At 43.2% G+C, this 26,987-nt stretch overlaps 1 long non-coding RNA gene across 1 annotated transcript; it reads left to right on the plus strand.

The window, feature by feature from the left end:
- The first annotated feature begins 1,643 nt into the window (after positions 1-1,643).
- On the plus strand, positions 1,644-19,959 carry LOC120717211. Its single transcript, XR_005692122.1, has 3 exons — positions 1,644-1,663; positions 8,367-8,374; positions 19,723-19,959. It is a non-coding gene; the product is annotated as an uncharacterized LOC120717211 (long non-coding RNA).
- Positions 19,960-26,987: the final 7,028 nt, after the last annotated feature.

A 26,987-nucleotide genomic window follows, 5' to 3' on the forward strand; every position in this document is an offset into this window, starting at 1 on the left:
ACTTCTCCAATTTTGGTGATTAATTGCAGTCAGGCACAGGATTAATATAGTTTCTCTGATTCTGATTGCCGGAAACCCAAACAAAACACACAATAAGAAGAATAAACACGCAATAAGAACCTCTAATGTAAGCATCCTGTTAATGTTGGTGGCGTCAGCTACACAATTGACCCGGAGCCAGCACAACAGCAACAGGAATTCATTTCTTACTTGGAAATTCTGACACCGCTTCATAAGAAGAACGGGATGGGCGAAACTTCAGTATCTTCGATGTACTATTGCTGTGTGAATTTTACTATTAATGAAGGATACTTCACCACCAACACCAGCTAACATTCGCTGGCATTAGCTGAGGTTAGTTCATAGACTGCAGACTGTTAGGCCGTTTCTCAAGTACGTGAGTCCGTCCTCGCGTTCTCGCTAGTCTGGACTTCGTAAGAACGCAGCACAATCGTTCTACAATTGGAACTGCAGTGTACTAGATGACATCACAGCTCCGGATTTTTTTACTGCCATCTCCTGCGATTTAACTGCGATTAATATTTGCCATGGAAATTACACATGACATAAAAAAAATTACACATGATGTAGTAGATGTCTTTAAGAAAAAAAAAAGATCATTGAAAAAGTATCTTAAGCACTTTGGCAAAATTCTCTTTTACGTATCATCTGTTTCATAATGTCTAATAAGCTTCATACAGTTAAGCACAGACAACATACGCTAACACCTAGCCACAACTGTCTGATGTAAATCACACAAGTCTAATTTATACTACTAATTTATTACTAGTTTATTATATCTGTTAAATCGGCTATTTTTGTTACTATTTCTGAAATATGTTCCATCTTTGTCAGAATTCATTGAATCTTATCAGTGTACAGTATAGTCTGGAAGCTGGTAAAGTGTTTCACAACTTATAGACCCAAGAGTCTGGATCACTGTATCAAAGCACAGTATCTTGTTTTGTTTTTTGTTGTTGTTTTTCTTTTCTTTTTTTGCTGCAATAACTAGACTACAAGAAATTTCTGATAGTCATTTTGAATATGAATGTTAACCAAGTAGGTACTGACAAATAACAGAACCAGGACAGATGTACAGTTTAGAGTTTTAGAGTTTCAGTTCACAGTGGGATTCATCAAACGTGATATTCAGATATTCAAAAGCACACATTGCCTTTGTGTTTGATATTTTTTTTAATATTTATTAAATATTAACAGCATATTGTGTCATTACTGGAGACCAAGAAAACACTGTTACACTGAAGAAGTCGGTTGCCTAAATTTTTTAATTTTTGTGTGACATTTTTTTGAGTTTTCATATTTGATGTTTGACTGTTGTTTAAGTAAAAAGTGAATATTAAATATTTAGTTTTGGTAAATGGAAAAGTGACTCTGTTGTACTCATTCCTTTTAAGTTATATGAGACTCATTTCCATGGGAGACATAAATGAAAATGTTGTTGTAGTTACTAAATGCTGCCGATCATTTGTAATGAAAGTTGCATTTCCAGTTATGGTAAATACACTGGTTCTTATATAACACTTTTCTACTTCGAGCACTCAAAGTGCTTTAAACGGCTACAGTTCTGACCCAGACACCAAACAGCAGTTTCAGTGAAAGTGCCTACAGTGTTCAACCACGAAGGGGATTCAGGCAGAGGTGGGTCGAGTATCCAAAAATTGTACTCAAGTAAGAGTAGCATTACTTTAAAATATTATTACTCAAGTAAAAGTGAAAAGTAGTCGTCAAAAAAGTTACTCAAGTAAGAGTAAAACCCTTAAAACCCTAAACAATCATTGTATCTTATCAATGCACTCTCAGAGTGCAGGCTGACTTGTGGGACCTAGCATTTCCAAAAGTAGAACAAGAGGCAGAACCCCTGTGCTGTGGAAGCATCCCCCAGTTTGGTTTCCAGATGCAAATACCCTCTTTGGAATAATTAACTTTATACAGTGCTATTTTCATTTTTAATAAAACTTGTAGTTAAGGTTGGATCAAGTGATCCTGAATCAGCCCTTATCTTTGCTGCTATAGGCTCAGGTTGTTGTGTGACCTGACACACACTACCAATCAAAAGTTTGGACACACTGTCTTGTTGATGGTTTTTCTTAATTTTCATGATGATTTACACTTTCGATTCTCACTGAAAGCATCATAACTACGATTGAAAACATATGGAATTATGTAGTAAACAAAAAAGTGTGAAAAAACTCAAAACATGTTTTATATTTAGAGTCTTCAAAACAGCCACGCCTTGCTTTCATTACTGCTTTATACACTCTTGGCATTCTCTCGATGAACTTCATGAGGTCGTCACCTGGAATTGTTTTCCAACAGTTTTGATGGAGTTCACAGAGGCGCTGAGCACTTGTTGGCCCTTTTGCCTTCATTCTGCGATCCATCTCATCCCAAACCATCTCCATTGGGTTTAGGTCAAGTGACTGTGGAGGCCAGGCCATCTGGCCCAGCACTCCATCATGCTCCTTTTTGGTCAAACAGCCCTCACACAGCCTGGAGGTGTGTTTCGGGTCATTGTCCTGTTGAAGAATAAATGATGGTCCAACTAAATGCAAACCGGATGGAACCAGTGGTAGCCATGCTGGTTCAGTGTGCCTTCAGTTTTGAATAAATCCCCAACAGTGTCACCAGCAAAGCACCCCCACACCAGCACGCCACCTTTTCTGCATCCCACAAAGACACAGCAGGTGGAACCAAAGATCTCAAATTTGGACTCATCGGACCAAAGCACAGATTTCCACTGGTCTAAAGTCCATTCCTTGTCTTTCTTGGCCCAAACAAATCTCTTCTGCTTGTTGCTTTTCCTTAGTTGTGGTTTCTTAGCAGCTATTTCAGCATAAAGGCCTGATTCGTGCAGTCTCCTCTGAACAGTTGATGTAGAGATGTGTCTGCTACTGGAACTCTGTGTGGCATTTATCTGGGCTCTATCTGAGGTGCTGTGATCTTGCGATTTCTGAGGCTGGTGACTGATGAATTTATCCTCAATTGAATTGTCAAGAATCCCATACAAATTAAGGACTAGGTTTTTCTTGGTCATTGATAAAATCATCGTTTTCCATTGGAAATGTAACCATATCTGCAGTTGTGTCACATTTGCTTAAGTGACTGGTTAGAAAGAGAATTAGCTGCTGATTGAACTGCTGCCCTGTGCTTCATATAAAATATAAGAAGATAAATACATTTTAAAACTCAGAGTACCTCTGATGTGTGTGTGTGTGTGTGTGTGTGTGTGTGTGTGTGTGTGTGTGTGTGTGTGTGTGTAATGGGACTGGGGGGGCTACAAACAAAAGTTCTGAATAGCCTGGCTTTTTCCCTCCAAATAAAAGACAGCGACTGAGTGAAAGAGGGATGAATAGGAGAAAGCAAAGTAAGAGAGGAGGCTGTGTGCTGCTCCGGCATGCAGCTTGTGAATTACCACAGCAGATGGTGTCTGTGTGTGTGTGTGTTTAGCAGCACAAAGGGCCCAGGAAGTAGTGGATAACTGGTGTGTCGAGGCACAAGCGACAAGACCTCATGTCAATCATAGCCCTTTACTGCCCGTCTCACTGAGAAGCTGGACAGACTGCCTGCCGCCATCACTCACATGCTACACTGCCTGTCTCACTGCTTTCAGCTGTAATATAAATTTACAATGTTTTTTTCACTGTGATCGCTGTACTTTATCTTACAATATAAAAAGCTTTCGAGCAACTGTTGTTGTGAATTGGGGCAGTATGAAAAAAAGCAAAATGAATTGAATTGTCTCATGGCTGCGGCTCACATGGTCGGAATCAGAAGGTCAGTGGCTTAATTTTTACCTCCTTCAGTCTGCATGCTGAAGTATACTGAACCCCGATTGGCATTCATTTGAGTGTGTGTGTGAAAAGTACAGATAAAAGTGCTGTATAAATGCATATGCATAATAAATGCATGTGTGAATGGGTGAAGTAGTAGTAGTAGTAGTAGTAGTGAGCATAACCAGGTTCTTATATTTCCAATAATCACTTTTGATTAAACAATGGAACAACATTTGCACAAGATTTAATGTATACCATAATGTTTCTCTTCTTGGACGAATAATTCAGTTACATTTTATTCATATAGCACCAAATCATAACAATAGTCACCTTAAGGTGCTTTATGTTGAAAGATAAACCCCAATCAAACAACCCCCCTTTTGAGCAAGCACTTGGCAGAAATGGGAAGGAAAAACTCCCTTTTAGCAGGTAGAAACCCCCAGCAGAACCAGGCTCAAGGAGGGGCGGCCATCTGCCACAACTGGTTGTGAGTGAGGTGAGGAAGACGGGAAGATTCCACCAGCAGTTTTTCCTTCCCACTGTTGCCATTGCTCGCTTGGGCAAGCACTTGGGGGGTCGTGTGATTGTTGATTGGGTTTTCTCTGTACAGTGCGTTTTTATCCACTGGAAAGTTGCCTCATCTTCTTATTCATCCAGATTCATCAGTTTCCACACACTTCAATTTTTTTCTTTGGCAGTTCTTGTTTTCTATATTCATCTGAAAGTGATGGCATTCATAATCCATCTAAAATCTAAACCGTTTTTACAGGTCTGTTCCTTATATTCTAAAACTTGCAAAAAACTGAGCCCTGAAGTCCCAGTTCATTTCAATCAAATCTCGTAACATCTTTGGTAATAACTGGTGTAATTGAGTTTACTGTTTATTTTGCCAAACCATTTGTCAGCCCAATAATAAAGCTCTTAGATTACTACTACTAACTACTAATAATTTGTCAAAATGCTGGAGCTTTGCATTCCTATACACACTTAGTTATGTTCCTTATCCCTGCATGGACTAAATAATATCTTCCACCCTCCTACACACCTATTCTTGGGCACCTCCAATCCATATGTCCAAGAAAATTTCATTTTGTATTGTGGTCTTCCAGTGTGCACAAAGTCACAATCCAAAGAGCAATTTGCTCATTTCTGCTCATCTTTTATAACAACAATCATGTAACACATTTTAATCACAACACCTGCGATATCTTGAAGTTACAGTTTCGTTTTTTTCGTATTATTCTTACAATTATCACCTATCAATGCTGTTTTTAGCAATGCTGAATAATTATGTTTTTCTTGTTTGTTTTCTTTTGCTTTCACACTGCACAGAAGAACAGTGTAAGTTTGTGCATAATGCAGTTTCTTATAGTTAATTTGTTTCAGCCCTCCACACATGGTTATATTCCTCCCACTGTTTGCAGATGAGGCTTTTATCAGATGGATAACAGACAGTGACTATGACACACTGTTGCATGCGTGTCATGTTTCTTGCACGGCCTTCTTGGGTGGTAAACCCTCCTACACAACAGCTGGCCATGCCTGCCTCGGTGGGCAGAGTAGCAAAACAACTCGGTGTGCTCTGCTAGACAAAACAGTTGATGCAGAATGTTAATATGTAATTGCAGCTGCTGGATTGGACCAGTGGTTTCCAATCAAATGCCACCAAATACTGCTGACCATACAGGTCTGCAGTATTTCATTCCAGTGAAGTGGGGAACCTTTAAATTCAGTATTAGCCATCTGTTTCAGTCAGCTGAGAATACCCAGAGCAATGATTTCATTCATTTCAACTCATTTGATTTTGTATAATGCTAGCTCACAGCAACAGTGATCTCAAGGTGCCAAAGTTACTCAGCTGTTTTTCATGATGTCTGAGTCAATTTTCACTGGTTTTGACAGTGCACAGCAGTAAAGACAATGCCATGTCATACGCACATTTTTGCCAAACTCACAAAGTTTGCACAAAACAATGCTTTTCACATTATACACAGGTACATTTAAAATGTGGATATTTTCCTTTTTCTAATGGGTAGACTTTTAGAGCCTTTGACTGCAGCTCATGATGATGCACTTGGAATGGTTTTTAGAAAGAATCATCCATGTAGCAATTTATCACATCACTGTCACTATTAAATGTCAAAATATAATTGAGATTTAACAATGAAAGCCTTATCAAAAATAAAATGAAAAGAGCACTTTGTATTTGAGGTTAGTGATGGGATTTAGAGTAGCCGCGGGTTTACATCAGTGAAAAAAGTCTCTGCTTGTGGGGTTTTTGCTGACCTACCACTTTGTGGAACTTCTCTTTGCTCTAAATAAACACAATTCAAGGATAACCTAATGTGTGATTATAGCAATATAATTTCATGGTTGTAGATCCTTGTGTAAATAAACAGAAAACTAATTTCCTAGCACTGACAAATCCCGCCTGCACTAATATGCATGGAATGTCAACAGTCATTTTTCCATATTATCTCCTTCATGTTTCTTCAAGTCTCTTCCTTCTTGCCTCCCTCTCTGCTTCTTTTTTTGAAAAAGAGAGGGAGGGACTTAATTACCATTCCAGTTACCACTCATTCCTGCTGCAATAATATCCCAGTGAAAACAATTATACAGATAGTACAGACTCTAACAGAACCCGACTTTGAGAAATCTTTCACCTAATCTTAATATGTCAATAGCAGACAAGCAGGAAACCTAATTATTTAAACCTTTCAGTTATCAAACACAAAAATAAAATTTAAACAGTAATATTAAAATGAAACATCTGGAGGACAGCTGTTTAAACTCTGACCTAATTTTCGACAATATTTCTCTTTCAAAATACACATTGAGATGACTTTAATGCTGAATTTCACACTGAAAGTTGCTATAATGAGTGTTCACTTACTTGGGGAACTGAGGGATGATATCAAAAGAATGAGTGTGTTTGCCTTCATATAAAAAAAATTATTAATTCTCATTAAGCTACCTTTTATTTATTTTTAGATCATGTAATCGGATCTTAAAAGCACTGTTACGCTAAACATTTTTGCTTTTCCGCGGTGAGCTCTATACAGGGAGTGCAGAATTATTAGGCAAGTTGTATTTTTGAGGAATAATTTTATTATTGAACAACAACCATGTTCTCAATGAACCCAAAAAACTCATTAATATCAAAGCTGAATGTTTTTGGAAGTAGTTTTTAGTTTGTTTTTAGTTTTAGCTATTTTAGGGGGATATCTGTGTGTGCAGGTGACTATTACTGTGCATAATTATTAGGCAACTTAACAAAAAACAAATATATACCCATTTCAATTATTTATTTTTACCAGTGACACCAATATAACATCTCCACATTCACAAATATACATTTCTGACATGCAAAAACAAAACAAAAACAAATCAGCGACCAATATAGCCACCTTTCTTTGCAAGGACACTCAAAAGCCTGCCATCCATGGATTCTGTCAGTGTTTTCATCTGTTCACCATCAACATTGCGTGCAGCAGCAACCACAGCCTCCCAGACACTGTTCAGAGAGGTGTACTGTTTTCCCTCCTTGTAAATCTCACATTTGATGATGGACCACAGGTTCTCAATGGGGTTCAGATCAGGTGAACAAGGTGGCCATGTCATTAGTTTTTCTTCTTTTATACCCTTTCTTGCCAGCCACGCTGTGGAGTACTTGGACGCGTGTGATGGAGCATTGTCCTGCATGAAAATCATGTTTTTCTTGAAGGATGCAGACTTCTTCCTGTACCACTGCTTGAAGAAGGTGTCTTCCAGAAACTGGCAGTAGGACTGGGAGTTGAGCTTGACTCCATCCTCAACCCGAAAAGGCCCCACAAGCTCATCTTTGATGATACCAGCCCAAACCAGTACTCCACCTCCACCTTGCTGGCGTCTGAGTCGGACTGGAGCTCTCTGCCCTTTACCAATCCAGCCACGGGCCCATCCATCTGGCCCATCAAGACTCACTCTCATTTCATCAGTCCATAAAACCTTAGAAAAACCAGTCTTGAGATATTTCTTGGCCCAGTCTTGACGTTTCAGCTTGTGTGTCTTGTTCAGTGGTGGTCGTCTTTCAGCCTTTCTTACCTTGGCCATGTCTCTGAGTATTGCACACCTTGTGCTTTTGGGCACTCCAGTGATGTTGCAGCTCTGAAATATGGCCAAACTGGTGGCAAGTGGCATCTTGGCAGCTGCACGCTTGACTTTTCTCAGTTCATGGGCAGTTATTTTGCGCCTTGGTTTTTCCACACGCTTCTTGCGACCCTGTTGACTATTTTGAATGAAACACTCGATTGTTCGATGATCACGCTTCAGAAGCTTTGCAATTTTGAGACTGCTGCATCCCTCTGCAAGATATCTCACTATTTTTGACTTTTCTGAGCCTGTCAAGTCCTTCTTTTGACCCATTTTGCCAAAGGAAAGGACGTTGCCTAATAATTATGCACACCTGATATAGGGTGTTGATGTCATTAGACCACACCCCTTCTCATTACAGAGATGCACATCACCTAATATGCTTAATTGGTAGTAGGCTTTCGAGCCTATACAGCTTGGAGTAAGACAACATGCATGAAGAGGATGATGTGGACAAAATACTCATTTGCCTAATAATTCTGCACTCCCTGTAGACACTCTATAGCAGGGGTCCCCAATCCCAGTCCACGAGGGCCGGTGTCCCTGCAGGTTTTAGATGTGTCCTTGATCCATCACAGCTAATTTAAATGGATAAATTACCTTCTCAACATGTCTTCAGTTCTCCAGAGGTCTGGTAATGAACTAATCATGTGATTCAGGTGTGTTGACCCAGCGTGAGATCTAAAACCTGCAGGGACACCAGCCCTCGTGGACTGGGATTGGGGACCCCTGCTCTATAGGCTCCTTTTTCCTTTTATCTAACTATTCATTTGTAATTTTTTTACAAGTGCAATGAATGAAAAAATAAGAATAAAAGGACAGAGCTCAAGTGGAAAAGTACAATAGGTCTCCAAACACATACAGGAAACAAACAGCACCTGAAAGGAGATAGAAAAAAAAACATGGATAAACAACCCAACAATATTTTTCTGGGTGTGTGTGTGTGTGTGTGTGTGTGTGTGTGTGTGTGTTTATCACAAAATATACTTGGTAATGAGGGTGACAAGCTGCAATGACACCTCTGTCAGAAACACCACTTGGGCAGAGACAGAGGAGACCTGGACCATCACATCTCGATGACAACAACATGCCTACCCCAGTCGGAGAAGGATCGAACCCTCATGGCCAAAGGGCAAGTGCCTCAGAGAACCAGAGGCAGCGGCAAGCTAGCCATCTCATTTCAGTATCTCAGGGAAGCTGAGAGTGTTTTTATTTATAAGTTGTATTTAACCATATTTTTGTCCAGAAATTTTGATCTGGATTGGAAAGATCTCCCTGCCATACTCTAACTGGAAGGGAAATTGAATCATCATTTTTAGCAATAACATATATTTTTGATAACAGTTTGGGCTATAGAGATTTAAATATTTTGTTACCCAATTATAGGAACTTCTAATGTTACGTTCCCCTATAAAAGTCCAGGGGATGAGGGAAAGTAACAATGGGTTACTTTTCTCCAGCTAATTGGGTATCTTTTCTATATGACTTCAACTGCTGTATTTCAAGCTATTTTATTGTTGCTAATTCCATATTTAGATACAAGTTCTTGAAATAAAGTAAAGTTTCTGTCTTGAATAACATGTAACATAGATTTTCTATCGCTTTCTCATACCATTGTGGAAAAAAACAACCCTTATTTCTATCCAAACACTATGCACTAAAAATCTGCCATTTACAAATACGAGTTTGAAGAATTTCTACAACTATCCATTTGGCACATTTTGAGGGACTCAGTGATGGAATAGTAAACTGTTACTGCCCTGCTACACCTAAAAAGTAGGTGCAGATCAAAAGTTTAAGCCTTTAAAAGGCCAGATCTGTGCAAAAATATGGATTCATTGTCATTTTCTGTCAGGCAGTCACACTGTCATGAATTTCTGATGGTAAAAGCAAAAAAACGTTCCCTTTTTGAATGTAGTCGGGTTGTTGAACTGCATAAGCAGGGTCTCTCGCAGCGTGCCATCGCTGCTGAGGTGGGACGCAGTAAAACAGTCATTTGGAATTTCTTAAATGATATTGAGGATTATGGGGGGAAAAGTCAGATGGAAGACCGAAAAAAATGTCACCAGCACTGCACAGGATCCAATTGGCTGTCTGTCAAGACACTGGACGATCCTTGACCCAAATTAAGGCCGTTACTGGTGCCGACTGCAATCGCATAACCATCAGACAGCATCTGAGACTGAAGGGCTTCAAAAACAAAAAAACGTCTTCTTGAACGCCACAGAACTGACCATTTGGACTTTGCAAGGGACCACCAGACATGCGACATTGAAAGGTGGAAGGAAGTTTTATTCTCTGATGAGAAAGAAATTTAACATTCATGGTCCTGATGGTTTCCAATGTTACTGGCATGACAAGCAAATCCTACCTGAGATGTTTTCTACATGCCACAGTGGAGGGGGCGCCATAATGGTCTGGAGACAAGAGACAAAGAACATAAAACCTTGAACATGAGAAAAACCTGAACACGAGAAAACATGGAGGCATGGAAACATGATGTGAACTCAACAGACAGAGTGAATGAGAACTCACAGACTATATACAGAAAGGGAGGGGTAAGTGGAAATACATGAGGAAACAGCTGATACAAATGAACATGATGCCACAAGGGAAGCAAAACTAAACACATTGAACACGGAACACGAGACTGTCAAAATAAAACAGGAAGCACGCAGACTAAGACGCACAGAGCTGAAATGGTGATAGTTAAGGAGAGGATGAGAGGGAGCGAGGGAACTGGAGAACGTGGATAAACATGACAGATAGAGGAGACATGGAATGAACACGAAGAGGAGGAGCATTGCAACACAAAAACACAAACACAGAGAAGGGCACACAGGACAGAGACACAAGGGGGACCTAAATGACAAGGAAATTACACATGGCAAACAGGGAGACCAAACGAAACACAAGGAGGGAAAACTGTAAACAAAAGGGGAGACAAAGACATCACTGAAACACACAGAGGGCAAGGGAGACTTAAACACAGGCAGTGTTGGGGAGTAACAGAGTACATGTACCAGTGTTACATATTTAAAATACAAAACGAGTAACTGTATTCCGTTACCGTTTAAATGGGTGATAATTAGAATACGGTTACTTTGTTGAAATAAATGGATTACACGGCGGTCTTTTCCTGTTTGATATGTTAGGCTATCTCCCCTCTAATTTTGGCAATTCCATGCATTGCCATGTGACAATGTGACAAGACCTGAGTCTGGGCTGGGTTTTTCCCTTTCATAAGCACAGGTGCAGGTAATTATTGATCTGTTGCGTGAACCTGGAGCTGTGTGAATACCTGGTCTAAGCAGTGCTATTTGCTTGATGTGGGTTCCATAGCCTTCTATTGGAGTGATGGGTCACAGAACATGTTCCACTTGAGTTTTGGTAAAGTTTTAACATTATTTGTGCCCCTGTAGGAAGAAAACATTGTTTTATGCCTGTGGAGAAACTTGTAGTGGACTCTGCCACCACTTGCCGATAGAGATGGACCGATCCGATATTACGTATCGGTATCGGTCCGATACTGACCTAAATTACTGGATCGGATATCGGAGAAAAATAAAAAAATGTAATCCGATCCATTAAATATCACGAAAGCACCTCACAAAACTTGCAACACGCCGTAACTCACCTCAGAACGTTAGCACGTCGGAGCAGTATGCATCACGTGATAGAGCGGCTGTGGCATGCGGGACCTGTCGGTGGTCTGGATAGCATTTGGAGCTTCGCTAGCAACCCGGCATTTCATCTCCGACAAAGTTATCCCGAGAGAAGTAAAGCAAGTGTGTAAGTCCATCTCTGAATGTTTGTAAAGCATTCCTGCGTTAAGCTTAACAAGCGACTGCCTCTCCTGCTGCTACTTCAATCATGAAACTGCTTAACGATCAGCTGATCGGCTTTTCTGTGGCGAGTCCGTGTCTCTAGTTTGCTTTTGGCCCACTTCGCACCAGAAAGAGGAAACCAGCGGCTGAACAACAGCAGCACGTTTAAGCTTGGTAAGCTGTTGTTAGAATTTATTTAATATTACTTTCTACTCCAGGATCTTTTTCTACGTAGCTGACGGCTGTAACTGTGCAGGGGCGGATCTAGCAAAGTTTAGCCAGGGGGGCCGATAGGGCATGAACAGGGAAAAGGGGGCACAAAGACATACTTTTCTTTCTTATTCTCATTTAAAATGTCTAGCTTTTAATAAATAATTATCTGACACCCAAAGTTTTAATTTGATGTAAAATGAATAGAAGTCAATTACTGTATATAGTAACTATTAAGTCTAATATATATATACCCTAGTAAGCTATAGTACTTTTTCCTTTGGGAAGGTACCATCTGTGCAGTCTGCAATTTTGTTGAAGAAAGATGTTGAATCTATTTAATATTTCTTGAAAAATAATTGATTTCTGTGCATTTTTTTTCACACTGCATCAAATTAAGGTTGATTACGTCGATTAAGCATCATGAGGTGGAGCGTGAGGGGTGGTTCCCTATTTTTTATTTATTTTTTTTTGTTGTTGCTGGGAGTTGGAACCCTATTAGTTAGGTTGCTTAATATTTATGCTAAGTACTCTTTAAAATACCAGAATAGGGAGGATGGTGTAGGTTTAAGTTTATTAGATTGATCAGTATTGCTGAACTATGAATTTTTTTTTTTTTGCATACAGGTATAACAGAATAGCTTTAGTGTAGTTGTTGTTTTAAACTTGAGTATGAACTTATACAAAATGCAGCAAGATATTTAAAAAACAGTTTTGTTGATTAAAAAACACTATATCGGATTCATATCGGTATCGGCAGATATCCAAATTTATGATATCGGTATCGGTATCGGACATAAAAAAGTGGTATCGTGCCATCTCTACTTGCCGATACTTATTAGGGTGCGACCCTAACCTGGAGACAGGTAACTGAAACACAGATATGAAGCAAAGTAGGAGGGATATTCCTTCTGAGGTAAACTGTTCAGTGTAGTGATGTCCCGTTTTAGTTTACAGATTGCCAAGCTGCTCCTTTGCTGGGGTGGATTTCTGGCTGCTGAGCCGAGGTCCTTACTGCTTTTGTAATTTGTTTCAAAACTGGTTTAACTTGACAGCAAAGAGCTAAGGACTATTTTGAGGTTTGTGGTTGTTTATTTATTTGTATATTGTATTTCATTGTATCAGCAGGCACCAATTAGATTTTGCTTTGTATTAGCATTAAACCTTGTGAACTGACTGTTTGCCTACTAATGCTGCTACCTTGTTTTAGTTGTGGTAGCTACCTGGGTTATGTGCCACTTCATTATCTTCAGTGTTTTATTGCTGTGTGATTCATTAGTATTACTGAAGGCTACTCGCCACCGAGTTAACGTTGTTAGCTGGCGTTAGCTGAGGTTAGTTCATATATGTGCAGACTGTTAGACTTGATGGATAGCATTAACAACCTGCTAGCTCCAAATAATCATGTGCAGTTCTGAAAGCAGACAAAAAGAAAACATATTACTGATACAGAAATAGTTTTCGAGATTACTGCAAAAAGTGCAGCCTTACCTCCACCCTACTGTTACTCATTTTATATTAAGATTTAATAAGCTCGTTGGTATTGGTGTGGGGAGTAGCCTTCAGTAATAGTAATAAACCACACAGCAATAGTACATTAATGTAACTCTAAAAAGCATAACAATATATTAAGTAATCCAAAGTATTCAGAATACTCACATTGAGTAATTTAATGGAATACATTACAAACTACATTTTGGGGAATGTATTCTGTAATCCGTAGTGGAATACATTTTAAAAGTAACCTTCCCAAGACTGAATACAGGGGACTTGACAGACTCGCACGCTGAAGATACGACACCATGACCATCATAATGGGGAAAACACATGAAACTCAAAATGCTGAGTCAAAAGACACAGCCAATGACAATCCCCAGACACTGCAAGTCTGTACCTAACCCCATATCGACTACAATAACAAAGGCAGGACAAAACAACAACCCTCCTCCCCCACTAGGTGATGGAGGTGATGGATCACAGGAGCCCAGAGAGATTGATCTAATGTGGCGAAAGAGGCTGTATCAGTTTTTCCTTCCCACTGCTGCACAGTGCTGCTCGTAGGGGGTCATTTGGGGCTGCCCCTGTTGCAAAGGAGATTTCAAAGGGGTCTTGTCAAAATTCATGGAATTATGTGAGTCCGATTTTGATCCATTGTGCAACACCACTTGGAAAGCATCTGGTTGGCAGTGGCTTCATATTTCAGCATCACAATGACCCAAAACACACTGCACACAGTGGAACACTATCTATCATGGATTGGCCTCCCCACAGCCTGGACCTCAACATCATTGAAGCAGTGTAGGTGTCAAGGTGTGTGGCAGGCAGGATGAAACTCAGGACTCATACACAAAGGAATAAACTCAAAACGGCAGATTTATTGCTGTAGAAAACTCTAACATGAAATACAAGAAAACTAAACTAGAAACTCAAAGCTTGAAGCTCAAACTAGAAAACAGAGAACCAGAACATTACCTACCTGGAGAGCCTAGAGAACTATTCCTGAAAACTTCTTAAAGAAATTACAAGAGAGGTGCCTAAGTCAGTTTAAGCTACATACTGCAGGTATGCCAATAAATTGCTGAAGCTAAAACTTTTGAACAGTAATGTAAGACTTGAGAAGACTTAAGCAACACTTATCTTATCCTGTTCAAATCTAGATATTGATACACTGGAATTACATGCATTACTTTTTACTGTTGTTTCTGTGTCTCAGTCACAGCACCATAGAGTTTATTGCTTTGGTTGTTAGCCAGCAGAGGTGATTGGAAAATTTTACACAACCTGGAGCCCTAATGTGCCCTTTGTGGAACAGATTTTCGTATTTTTTGCATATTTGAATATTATTTGCATTTCAACCCTCCGTTAAGCCCAGCAGCACAGAACAGTTGTACAGGGGAAAGCCCACTGGCTGTTACTCATTACACAACCGGGAAGCACCTGCAGCAGCTGGCCGAGAGTGTCTGGCTACAGAGTGGGAAGCCGTTGCAAAGCTTCCATTAGACAACTGGACAAAAATGAACAGCTGAAAGGTTTTTTTTTCTTCTAGAGCTTCCTGTTTCATCTTATGTAAAGGTGGAAACCACATAGAAAATCCTGATCTGGTAGATCATATTAAACACTAAACAGGTAGTAGCTCTCAGAATTATTTTGATGGTATATCATGTCCTAAATGATTAAGCCAATAAGAAGAAGGTAAAACACAATATATACGAGGTAATGATGACTTTGAATAGTGGCCAGTTAACCAAATAACACTGTTTATCACATTATTTCTATCATTAACAGTCTTTATGTGTCCCTCATTTCAACGCTGCACTCACTAAAATAGTAGCTGCTCGTGGTTTTTTATGTCAAAAAGTGATGTTTCCTGTAAGCATTCTTTTGAAACAGCTTCCAGGACGAAACTATATGAACGTAAAACATCTCCTGTCATATACAGCAATAGTATAGGTCTAACCTGGTGACCTAAAGTGCAAGCACATAAAAACAAACAAGACAGACAAGATATAAGAGGTAACATATGCATCTCCTTGGGTGCACAGTCTGATAAGATAGCATTCATTCCTCATCATGCTATGCTTGTCTGGTGTATGTAAGTAAAAGGAATGTGCTTTCACTTTCCTCAGAGTCATCTCTCACCACCACAGACGCCAACTTGCTTATTCTTGCCCATACAGGCACATTAGAAGGCTTGGTCTAGTAAGCTTTAATTCGGGCATGTGGGAAAGGTTACTTTTAAAAGCTGCTGGGGCAAACACAGTGTCAGTCAAAACTGCTTCATGACCACTTTGAGTAAGAAAAGCAGGCCAGATTTACAGGACTGTTCCTCTAAGCAAAGACACTTTAACGGTGTAAAAAGGCACTCGAGAAAATTCCGTCACCATAGCACATTGTCAGAGGGATGGAGTTTTGCATACTGTTGTGGTTAGAAATCCTTTGTTACTGGTTTGCTAATTTTTAATAGCCACATGATACGACAGTTGATACAGTTTTTAAAGTTTAATCCATATGCTCATCTCATTGCTTTGATTACTCATTAATCATTTGCTTACTGTGAATTTAAAAGCAGTTTTAGAGGGTTTTTTTTTAGGAAAGTTGCAATAAGCCCAATGAAAGAACGCTTTATGCTCTTTGAAAAAGAATTATTTTATGTTGTATCAAACAAATATTTCAGAAATTTCTCATTTCAATAATGTTGTTAAAAACCAATCTACCGCTTTCACATTTCAGGGGTATAAAATGAGAAGCAGGGGTTCCAAGTTAGAAACCACAATTATAAGCTAAGAGAGTGACACCTGTTGACACCTGAGTGACTGGTTTGGTCATAAACCTTTGACTACTATTTTTTAAATTTAATCTAATTTGGAATAATCCCAACAGTGTCTTGGAGAATCTAGAAGCCAAATTTATTTTTCATACAAGCCTCATTCACAGATAATGCTTTAGTCCACGGGTGTTGAACTCCAGGCCGGTGTCCTACGAATTTTAGATGTGTCCTTGATCCAACACAGCTGATTTAAATGGCTAAATTACCACCTCAACATTTCTCGAAGTTCTCCAGAAGCCTGGTAATTGTTATGAGCGGCTGTGTGCAGACACGAATAGGACCCAAGGTGCAGACTCCGGAGACAGATGTGAACTCAAAACAACTTTAATGTTAAACTCAAATATAACATAACTGGAAAAAATCAAAATAACCTTACACCGGAGGACTGACAGAACCCACAGCTAGGTAAACGGTAGATCGCAACACAGACACAAAGAAACACAGGGCTTAAATACACAGAGGGAGCAATCAGGGAATGGATAACAGGAGGGAAACACAGCTGGGGCAAATCAGAACTGACGAGACAAGGAAGCGTAAACTGAACACACTGAGATAAGACAGAGACCTTCAAAGTAAAACAGGAAACACAAAACACAGACTGAACAAAAGACAGACTCACATGCAGGCACTACAGAGGGAACAGAGACGTGGCACCAGGGCAGACACAGACACTGACTGGACACGGGGATATAGCCGACAGGGGAGACAGCAACTAAGGATAACACAGAGACATAAACCAAAAGACAGAACTCTAACAAAGAAACCAAAGACTAGAAATTATAAATAATAATAAACTCAAAAACCCTGGGTCAACGACCCAGGCATCCTAACAGTAATGAACTTTTCATTTGATTCAGGTGCCTTGACCCAGGGTGATACCTAAGGCCATGTACACACTAATACGTTTTGGTTTGAAAACGCATCTTTTTCTCTCCGTTTTGGCCTTCCGTCCACGGGACGACGTTTTCGTTTAAGGAAAATGCAGCGTTTTAAAAACACTCTTCAAAGCTAGTGCATTTGAAAACGCTGTTTTTGCATCGCAGTGTGGACAGCAAACCCGGAGCCTTTTCTAAAACAATGACACATTTTAGTCATGTGATACAGTCATGTGACCAATTAAGAATCAGAATCAGAATCAGAAAGGGGTTTATTGCCAAATGTTGAGCAGGTTTACAACATTAGGAAATTGCTGCGGTGCTTCAGTGCAAACATAGTGTCATAAATAGCACTTAAATAGACATGAAAAAAATAAAAGTAGGAATAAGAATTAAAAGTGCTACGTAGAAAGATATGTGCATGAGATATACATGAGATATATACATGAGAATAAGAATTAAGAGTGCTACGTAGAAAGATATATACATGAGTGCAGGTGGTGATCAGTGCCAAACATGGAATCATGCAGTGAACACAGCGTAGGGTCATGTGTTAGTGGTGGGAACAGTCGTACGGTTATTGTTCATGTGTCCAACAGCAGAGGGGAAGAAACTGTTCTTATGGCGAGAGGTTCTGGTGCGACTGGACCGGAGCCTCCTGCCTGAGGGGAGCAGGTCAAACAGACTGTGTCCAGGGTGAGAAGGGTCAGCTGAGATCCGAGCTGCACGCCGCAATGTCCTGGAGGTGTACAGGTCCTGCAGAGATGGGAGTCTGCAGCCAATCACCTTCTCAGCAGAGCGCACAACACGCTGCAGTCTCTGTTTGTCCCTGATAGTGGCTCCAGCGTACCACACGGTGATGGAGGAGGTGAGGATGGACTCGATGATAGCAGTGTAGAACTGCATCATCGTCCGTGTTGGCAGGTTGAATTTCTTCAGCTGCCTCAGGAAGTACATCCTCTGCTGGGCTTTCTTGATGACGGAGGTGATGGTGGGCTCCCATTTCAGGTCCTGGGTGATGGTGGTACCCAGGAAGCGGAATGAGTCCACAGAGGTGATGGGGGTGTCAGTCAGGATGATGGGGGGGAGTGGGGCTGTGTGCTTCCTGAAGTCCACAATAATCTCCACTGTCTTCTGGGCATTCAGCACCAGGTTGTTGTGGCTGCACCAGGACACCAGACGTTCAACCTCCCTCCTGTAGGCAGACTCATCCCCGTCCGAGATGAGCCCAATAACGGTGGTGTCATCTGCAAACTTGATTAGCTTGACAGACTGGTGGGTGGAGGTGCAGCAGTTGGTGTACAGGGAGAAGAGCAGAGGAGAAAGAACACAGCCCTGAGGGGAGCCGGTGCTGATGGTCCGGGAGTCCGAGACATTCTTTCCCAGCCTCACATGCTGCTTCCTGTCCGTCAGGAAGTCAGTGATCCACCGGCAGATGGGATCAGGCACATTCAACTGGGAAAGCTTGCCTCGGAGATGGTCTGGAAGGATGGTGTTGAAGGCAGAGCTGAAGTCCACAAACAGGATCCTGGCGTAGGTTCCTGGGGAGTCCAGATGCTGCAGGATGAAGTGTAGGGCCATGTTGATGGCGTCGTCTACAGACCTGTTGGCTCTATATGCAAACTGCAGGAGGTCCAGGAGGGGGGCCGTGAGGGTCTTGAGATAGGAGAGAACCAGGCGCTCAAATGACTTCATGACCACAGATGTCAGAGCCACGGGTCTGTAGTCATTTAGTCCAGTGATCCTAGGTTTCTTGGGGACAGGGATTATGGTAGAGGACTTGAAGCAGGCAGGCACATGACATGCCTGCAGTGAGGAGTTGAAAATGCCAGAAAACACTGGGGCCAGCTCGTTTGCACAGTGTCTGAGGGTGGCAGGAGACACACCGTCTGGGCCGGGAGCTTTCCGAGCATTCAGACTCTTAAACTGCTTCCTCACATCTGCTTCATGAATATGAAGAGTTGTGGTGGGAGGAGGTGGTGTGAAATCCTCTTTTGTGTGGGGTGAGGAGGGGGGTGTTGTAGGTGAACAGTTTGAAGGTGGTGATGGCTCTATGGAGGGGGGAGAGGTGGGGGAATTAGTGTCCAAAGTGCCTCTATTTTTGGGGCCGTTGGAGGTGTGAAGGCTGCCTGATGGCTTGTCAAAACGGCAGTAAAAGTCGTTAAGGGTGTTGGCCAAGAGCAAGTCATCAGTGGAGTGGGGGGTTTTAGGCTTGTAGTTGGTGATATTCCTAAAACCTTTCCACACAGAGGCCGAGTCATTCTCTGAGATCTGCTGCTGCATCTTCTCAGAGTGCTGATGTTTAGCAATGTCCACTTCTTTAGTGAACCTGTACTTGGCCTCTCTGTAGCAGTCCCTGTCTCCGCTTCTGAACGCCTTTCTCTTTTCCAGCCACAGCTTTTTGAGTTTAGGAGTAAACCAGGGTTTGTCATTGTTATAACTCACCCTGGTGCGTGATGGCACAATGCTGTCCTCACAGAAGTGGATATAGGAGGTGACAGTGTCCGTAAACTCGTCCAAGCTGTTAGAAGCAGCCTTCAAGCCTTCAAGCCTTCAAGCCTTCAGCCTGGGCGTTTACCGTCTTATGTAGTCTGGAAGATGAGTGGATGGTGGGGTGGGTGCAGTTTTCTCTGTGGTGGGGTTGGGTGGACTGTCCAGGGCTCTGTGGAGCCGGGGGGGCGCTACTGCACTGGGTCCCGGTCTGATGGGCCTGGGCCCCCTTTCCCTGGCGGGTCGCGAAGGGTGGGAGTGCCTACTGGGGTCAGCGGGGGAGCTGGCCCCAGGGAGGGGTTACCTGCCCCTCCCTTCCTTCCCTCCCCATCTCCAGCTACCTCCCTCTTCCCGCTCCTCCACAACCACCCACACATGCAGGGCCTTGGAGTAGGGGTATGTCACCAGGGTGCAGAGGAGGCTACCCCCCCCTCTGTCCCCTTCTGGCTGCCTCTGCCTCAATTTTATCCCACAACTTAGACATTCACATTATTCACACTCTCATTACACATACATATAGGATCTTGGGGGTGGGCACAATCACAGAGTCCAAATTACCATCAGGGTGTATACCTCACCCCTGACGTCGTTGCCCACCTCTCAATTTTAAATACACTTAGTCATTGAGGGCTAGCAGGAGGGACTATGCGCTTACCTGCTGCTCCTTGGCAGGTAGCTCCATGTCCTCCTGGGTTTTAATTGCACCTTAGAACACACATGCATCAACACTACAATGAGCGGGTGGAGGGAGGTTTGGAGTCTTCTCCCACCCCCATTCTCTGCGGCCTGCTGGAGCGGGAGGGCTAGTAGGAGGAGTTGGCCGTCCGACTGCGGTCTGGGGTGTGGGGCCTCCCTGCTGCTGCGGAGTCGGGGTGGTCTGCCTCTCCCCACCGCAGGGAAAAGGGTAACACCACCTGGGTCTGGGTGCAATTCCCCCCTCCAGGGGCAAGGGTACCTAGACCCAGTTTGTAGAGTACGCTTGGGGAGTGTGATTGTGTGTACAGTGTCTCTTTATGTCTGTCTCCACGTTGGTTGAGTGTGGAGTGAGTGCATATGAGAGCATGAGGGTGGGAATGGATGTTTGTGTCTGTGTGTGCCTGTATGTCTGTGTCTATATGTCAGGTTGGGTATCAGACGCCACCTCTCTGGGGACACCTCAGGCCCTCCAAGGTATGGAGGCCTATCTCCACCCACCACCACTTCCCCTGCCGGTGGCGGACTCCCTCAGGTGTCGGTGTGTTGGTGGTTCTTTGTGTCTGGGGGTGGGCGTCCGGGTACACACCGGCTCACTCCTTGGCGGCCGCTTATCGGGGCCTGGAGCCTGGGGCTCGCTCGGACCACTTCGGAGGTGGGGTGCCCCCGGCCTCTCGGCCTGGGGCTCGGTCACTCAGGCACAGCTGGGGGCCGGCGGAGCTCACGGGCGCGTCACTGCAACTCCCCCTGGCTTCTGCTCCGCGGCTGCTGGGCGAGCCCTCATCTGGGACTCTCCTCAGCTCTTACTGGAACAGTGGCGCGGCTGCCCCTCTGTTGGTCTTCCATGGTCTCTTGTGTTCTGGGGGCCTCTGGATGTCTGGAGTTTTGATCTCCTCCATACCCGCTTCACACCCTGGAGGACGGGGCTGTGGCCCCCCCACACTCCCTAGCAGATCATTACATGGAGAAACCTTTGGAATGCAAGCATGCTGATCCACACAGGTATGCACACAGGTGTACACATGGGTATTCACAGACGCGGACTAAAGCTTTCTTGGCTGCTGCCTCAAAGCACACTGTGCGCTGTCTATCTTGCGTGCGGCACAATATCGTTTATTATTTAGTAACTATTGATATCTATGACTAGCTAGTTTATTGTGATGGTGCTTTGTTTTCTCTATTATTATGTTGCTCTTTGTTGTTTGCTGTCTCCTCTGTTTGTTTGTTTTTTTGTTTGTTTGTTTTTTTTCTCCATACAGGTGACCCAGGAGGTTTTTTTTTTTTTTTTTTTTTTTTTTTTTTTTTTTTTTCTCTCTATTCCCCCCCCTTCTCACCGTCTCTTCTCCCCTTTGGTTTTCTTTCTTTCTCTCCCCCTCTTTCTCTCATTCATTCCCCCTGTCCTATTTATTAAAAAAAAATAAAATAAAATAAATAAATAAATAAAAAATTAAAAAAAAAAAAAAAAAAAAAAAAAAAAAATGACAAAGGATGAACTGAAGCTCTGCCATCACGTAATGTCGCATACTGCTGTTTCTGATGTCATTTAAGAAAAAAAAAAAAAAAAAAAAAAAAAAAAAGAAGCAGCCTTCAATGTGTCCCAGTCTGTGGTCTCCAAACACGTGCGAAGCTCCTCCACAGCCTCGTTGCTCCACAGTTTTTTAGTCCTCACGACAGGTTTGGAGAGCTTCAGCCTCTGTCTGTACGCGGGGATCAGGTGGATCATGACGTGGTCAGAAAGTCCGAGTGAAGCGCGGGGCACCGCGCGATAGGCCCCGCTGATCGTGCTGTAACAGTGGTCTAATGTCCTCTCCTCTCTGGTCGGGCATTTAATATACTGCTTATATTTCGGAAGCTCATGGCTCAGATTGGCTTTGTTAAAGTCCCCAAGAGCAATGATGAGAGAGTCCGGGAATGTCCGCTCCATGTGGAGAATCTGCTCCGCGAGTGCGCTCTGAGCTGCCTGCGCATCTGCGTCTGGCGGGATGTAAACAGCGGCCAGGATGAATGAAGCAAACTCCCGCGGAGAATAAAACGGTTTGCAGTGAATAAAAAGATATTCCAGAGAGGAAGAGCAGTGCTGAGCAATCACTGTCACATCTGTGCACCAGCCACTATTGATGTAGAAGCAGACACCTCCACCTTTGGACTTACTGGAGAGAGCGGCCTGCCGGTCCGCGCGCAGCAGATGAAAGCCCTCCAGCTTGAGCGCGCAGTCTGGGATGTTCTCACTGAGCCACGACTCCGTAAAACATAAGACACAGGAGGAGGCAAAGTCTCTGTTCATGCTTCTCATCAGGGCCAGCTCGTCCATCGTATTCCTGAGTGAGCGTACATTAGAAAGGAAGATCCCAGGAAGAGCAGTACGCAGTCCGCGTCTCCTCAAACGCACGAGTGCGCCGGCTCGCTTCCCTCTCTTTCGGCGTCTCGCTTTCCTGGTCAGAGTCAGCAGTAAATCTGCCGCAGATGCGACAAATATTGGAAATAAATCCACAGGCGTTGTAGTCCTGTAGTTAAGGAGCTCTTCTCTGGTGTAAGAGTATCCAGAGGAGTGCCCAAACACAGAAGAAATGCACAAAAGCAAAACAAAAGTAACGCACTGAAGCACCAGGGCATCCATACGCGGCGCCATCTTGGAGATTAAACTAAGATAGCGGAGGGCATTATACAATGTTTGTTTTGTTTGCGCTCAATTTTGACAGCCCTATTAAAGAGTAATATCAGTGTACATGTTTCAGAGAGCTTTTCTTCAAATTCTTTAATTCTCACTCGCTTTTGCAACTTTGTACTTTTGTGTTACTCGCAGCAACAACTCCACCTGATTGTTAGTCCAACTCGGTGCTTTTCATCAAAGGTGACAAAGTAAGCTGCAGTCCTACATGCCTCTCTGTAGCTTCTCTCCTTCTGTTCTACCCTCAAAACCCTTAGAGACAGTGTCTGCTCCCAAACCAACAAGAACCAAACCAAAAATCAGCAAAAACAACGATTCAAACCTTTTAAATCCCAGAGAAAGAACAATATAGTATCCACAATTGCACCAAGGAGTAAAACAGTGAAATGTGGATTATTAAGCATTAGGTCTTTTTCCTTGTTAGTCCCTGCCAGTACATTATGAATTAATAATTGATGATCAGTTGGTTTAGTCTGCCTTGTAGAGGATGATTATGTTAGTTTAAATGAATCCAAACAACTGACTTATAATAACTGTCAGAATCCTGGAAGCACAGGCCAGGGAGGGGGTGTGGCAGCAATATTCTACTTTCTGTAACCGGAAGGTCGCCGGTTTGATCCCCGGGCTCTCTGTCCTGGTCGTTGTGTCCTTGGGCAAGACACTTTACCCTACCGCCTACTGGTGATGGCCAGAGGGGCCGATGGCGCGATATGGCAGCCTCGCTTCTGTCAGTCTGCCCCAGGGCAGCTGTGGCTACAACCGTAGCTGCCTCCACCAGTGTGTGAATGTGAGAGTGAATGAATAGTGGCATTGTAAAGCGCTTTGGGTGCCTTGAAAAGCGCTATATAAATCCAATCCATTATTATTATTATTCTACTCCAACTTATTAACCAACCAAAGACCCAGACAGAGTTTTTATTCATTTTAAAGCTTGATGCTTAGACTTGTCCACCCTAGCTACAAAAGCTCAAAAACCAATTTTATTTCTTGTTATCTATCAACCTTGGCCTTACTTTTTTTGATTTAGTGCTCTGCTCAGATAAAATTATAATTTAATTAATTTATTGTGGGGGATTTTAACATCCATGTAAATACTAAGGATTGTTGCACTTGTCATTTTATTCACTGTAAATAAATGCACTGTACTCTACACAGGAAGTCCTGCAAATATGGGTCCTGCTTTCACAAACCTGACAAACACATTTGTTTTGCATTCAAACACAGAAGTATGTTGTTGCATTACTGCCTGAATGACTGTCAAGTGTAGAAGAGTTTTAACACTGTCCCAACTTCCCTTAAGTGCAGTATAAGTGGATGTGGGTTGGAGATGCAATAGCTTTGAACCTGCAGGTGACCACACCATCTGTTACGGAGGGCTCATCTTTCCTGGTGTCCTGCAAGGAACCAATCATATTCTTTAGAACACCAACTTATATTTGCTCTTCTTAAAACATTTATTTCTGCATTTGCTATACAACACTATTACCTAAAAATAGTGTAAATTTGACATGAATAATTATGCCATCCATCCACAGGAAGCTGAATTGATGGTTGAACTAATAGCTGAGCTACCGGCTGGGCACATGACTGAAACAGAAGTTGTAATGGTGGTCGTGATGATGGTTGTGCTGGTGGTAGTGGTGGTTGTTGAACTCGTGACTGAGCTCGTAACCAACTCTCAGCAGCTCTCCTCCAGGGAACAGGAACAAGAACGGGTACTGGGCCTAGCTGAGCACCAGCTATCCCCACCCAAGGAACAGATACGGGTGCAGGGACGAGCTAGATTCGGGCTGCCTTTACTCTGGGAGCCGGTGTAGGTGCAGTAGCTAGCTCTTCTTTCCCCCCGAGGAACTGAAACGGGTGCTGGAGTCGGCAGGGTCTCAGTTCAAATCAAATCAAATCAAATCAAATCACTTTTATTGTCACATCACATGTGCAGGCACACTGGCACAGCACATGCGAGTGAAATTCTTGTGTGCGAGCCCCACAAGCAACAGAGATGTGCAAACACAACAACACAAACGAGCAAAATACAAGAATGGCCGACCTGAAACTAATAAATATATGTACAATATATAATAGTATATGCATTTCTGGATGTGTATACTAAATATTTTCCTACGTGTGTGTGTGTGTGTGTGTGTGTACACATTTTTACAAATTAAATAGTAAAAAAAAAAAAAATAATAATAATAATAATAATAATAATAATAATAATAAAATATATAAAATATACAGAGTTGAATATGTGCAAAAGAAGTGGCATTTATATACAGTGTGGAGTGCATAATGTTGAAGTTCCAGTAGTGAAGCTGAGGTGTCTATGAAGTGTTCAGCAGTCTGATGGCCTGATGGAAAAAGCTGTCTCTCAGTCTGCTGGTACGGGACCGGATGCTGCAGAACCTCCTTCCTGATGGAAGTAGTCTGAACAGTTTATGGCTGGGGTGACTGGAGTCCTTGATCATCCTCCCCGCTTTCCTCAGGCAGCGCTTCCTGTAGATGTCTTGGAGGGAGGGAAGCTCACCTCCAATTATCCGTTCAGAGCACCGCACTACTCTCTGGAGAGCTTTGCAGTTGTAGGCGGTGCTGTTGCCATACCAGGTGGTGATGCATCCAGTGAGGATGCTCTCAATGGCACAGTGATAGAAGGTCCTGAGGATGCGGGGGCTCATGCCGAATCTTTTCAGTCTCCTGAGAAAGAAGAGGCGCTGCTGCGCCTTCTTCACTGTTTTGTTTGTGTGTACTGACCACGTAAGATCCTCAGCCAGATGTACACCAAGGAACCGGAAGCTGCTCACTCTCTCCACAGCAGCGCCGTTGATGGTGATGGGGGTGTGTACTTCTCTGCACCTCCGGAAGTCCACTATCAACTCCTTTGTCTTTGCGACGTTGAGGGTGAGATGGTTGTCTTGACACCAGTGGGTCAGGGCGCTGACCTCCTCCCTGTAAGCCGTCTCATCACCGTTGGTGATAAGACCCACCACTGTAGTGTCGTCCGCAAACTTCACAATGATGTTGGAGTTGTTAGTGGCCGTGCAGTCGTAGGTGTAGAGTGAGTACAGGAGAGGGCTCAGTACACACCCCTGTGGAGCACCAGTGTTCAATGTGATGGGGGATGAGGTGATGCTGCCCAGTCTGACCACCTGGCGTCTGTCAGACAGGAAGCTAAGGATCCAGCTGCAGAGGGAGCTGCTCAGTCCTAGATCCTGCAGTTTCCTGTCCAGCTTCGAGGGAACGATGGTATTGAATGCTGAGCTGTAATCTACAAACAGCATCCTCACATACGTGTCTCTCTTCTCCAGGTGTGACAGGGCAGTGTGTAGTGTCAGGGCTATGGCATCATCAGTGGACCTGTTGTGGCGGTATGCAAACTGTAGAGGATCCAGTGAGTCGGGTAGTGCAGAGCAGATGAAGTCCCTGACCAGCTTCTCGAAGCATTTGCTTACGATGGGGGTCAGGGCTACAGGTCGCCAGTCGTTCAATGAGGAGATGGTGGAGGATTTGGGTACAGGGACGATGGTGGCCATTTTGAAGCAGGCTGGGACTACAGACAGAGAGAGGGAAAGGTTGAAGATGTGCGTGAACACTCCAGCCAGCTGAGCCGCGCATGACTTGAGGACGCGGCCGGGAATCCCGTCCGGACCAGTAGCTTTGCGTGCGTTCACCTTCCTGAAGCACCTCCGCACATCCTCCTCAGACACAGTGTGCGCACTGACGTCATCCGCGGTGCGCACACTGTCCGGTCTCATGGTGTTCGCTGCGTCGAATCTAGCGTAGAATATGTTTAGATCCTCACACAGAGAGGCCGTGGTCTGCGGTGTGCTGGTTTTCCCTCTAAAGTCTGTGATCGTGTTTAGTCCCTGCCACATACTCCGAGGGTTGTCAAACTGTTGCTCCACCCTGTCCCTGTACTCACGTTTGGCTGCTTTGATCGTCTTCCGGAGTTGGTAATGTGCGTGTTTGTAGTCCGAT

Source organism: Simochromis diagramma, unplaced genomic scaffold (genome assembly GCF_900408965.1).
Source record: "Simochromis diagramma unplaced genomic scaffold, fSimDia1.1 OVJJ01000085.1, whole genome shotgun sequence".
Lineage (NCBI taxonomy): Eukaryota > Metazoa > Chordata > Actinopteri > Cichliformes > Cichlidae > Simochromis > Simochromis diagramma.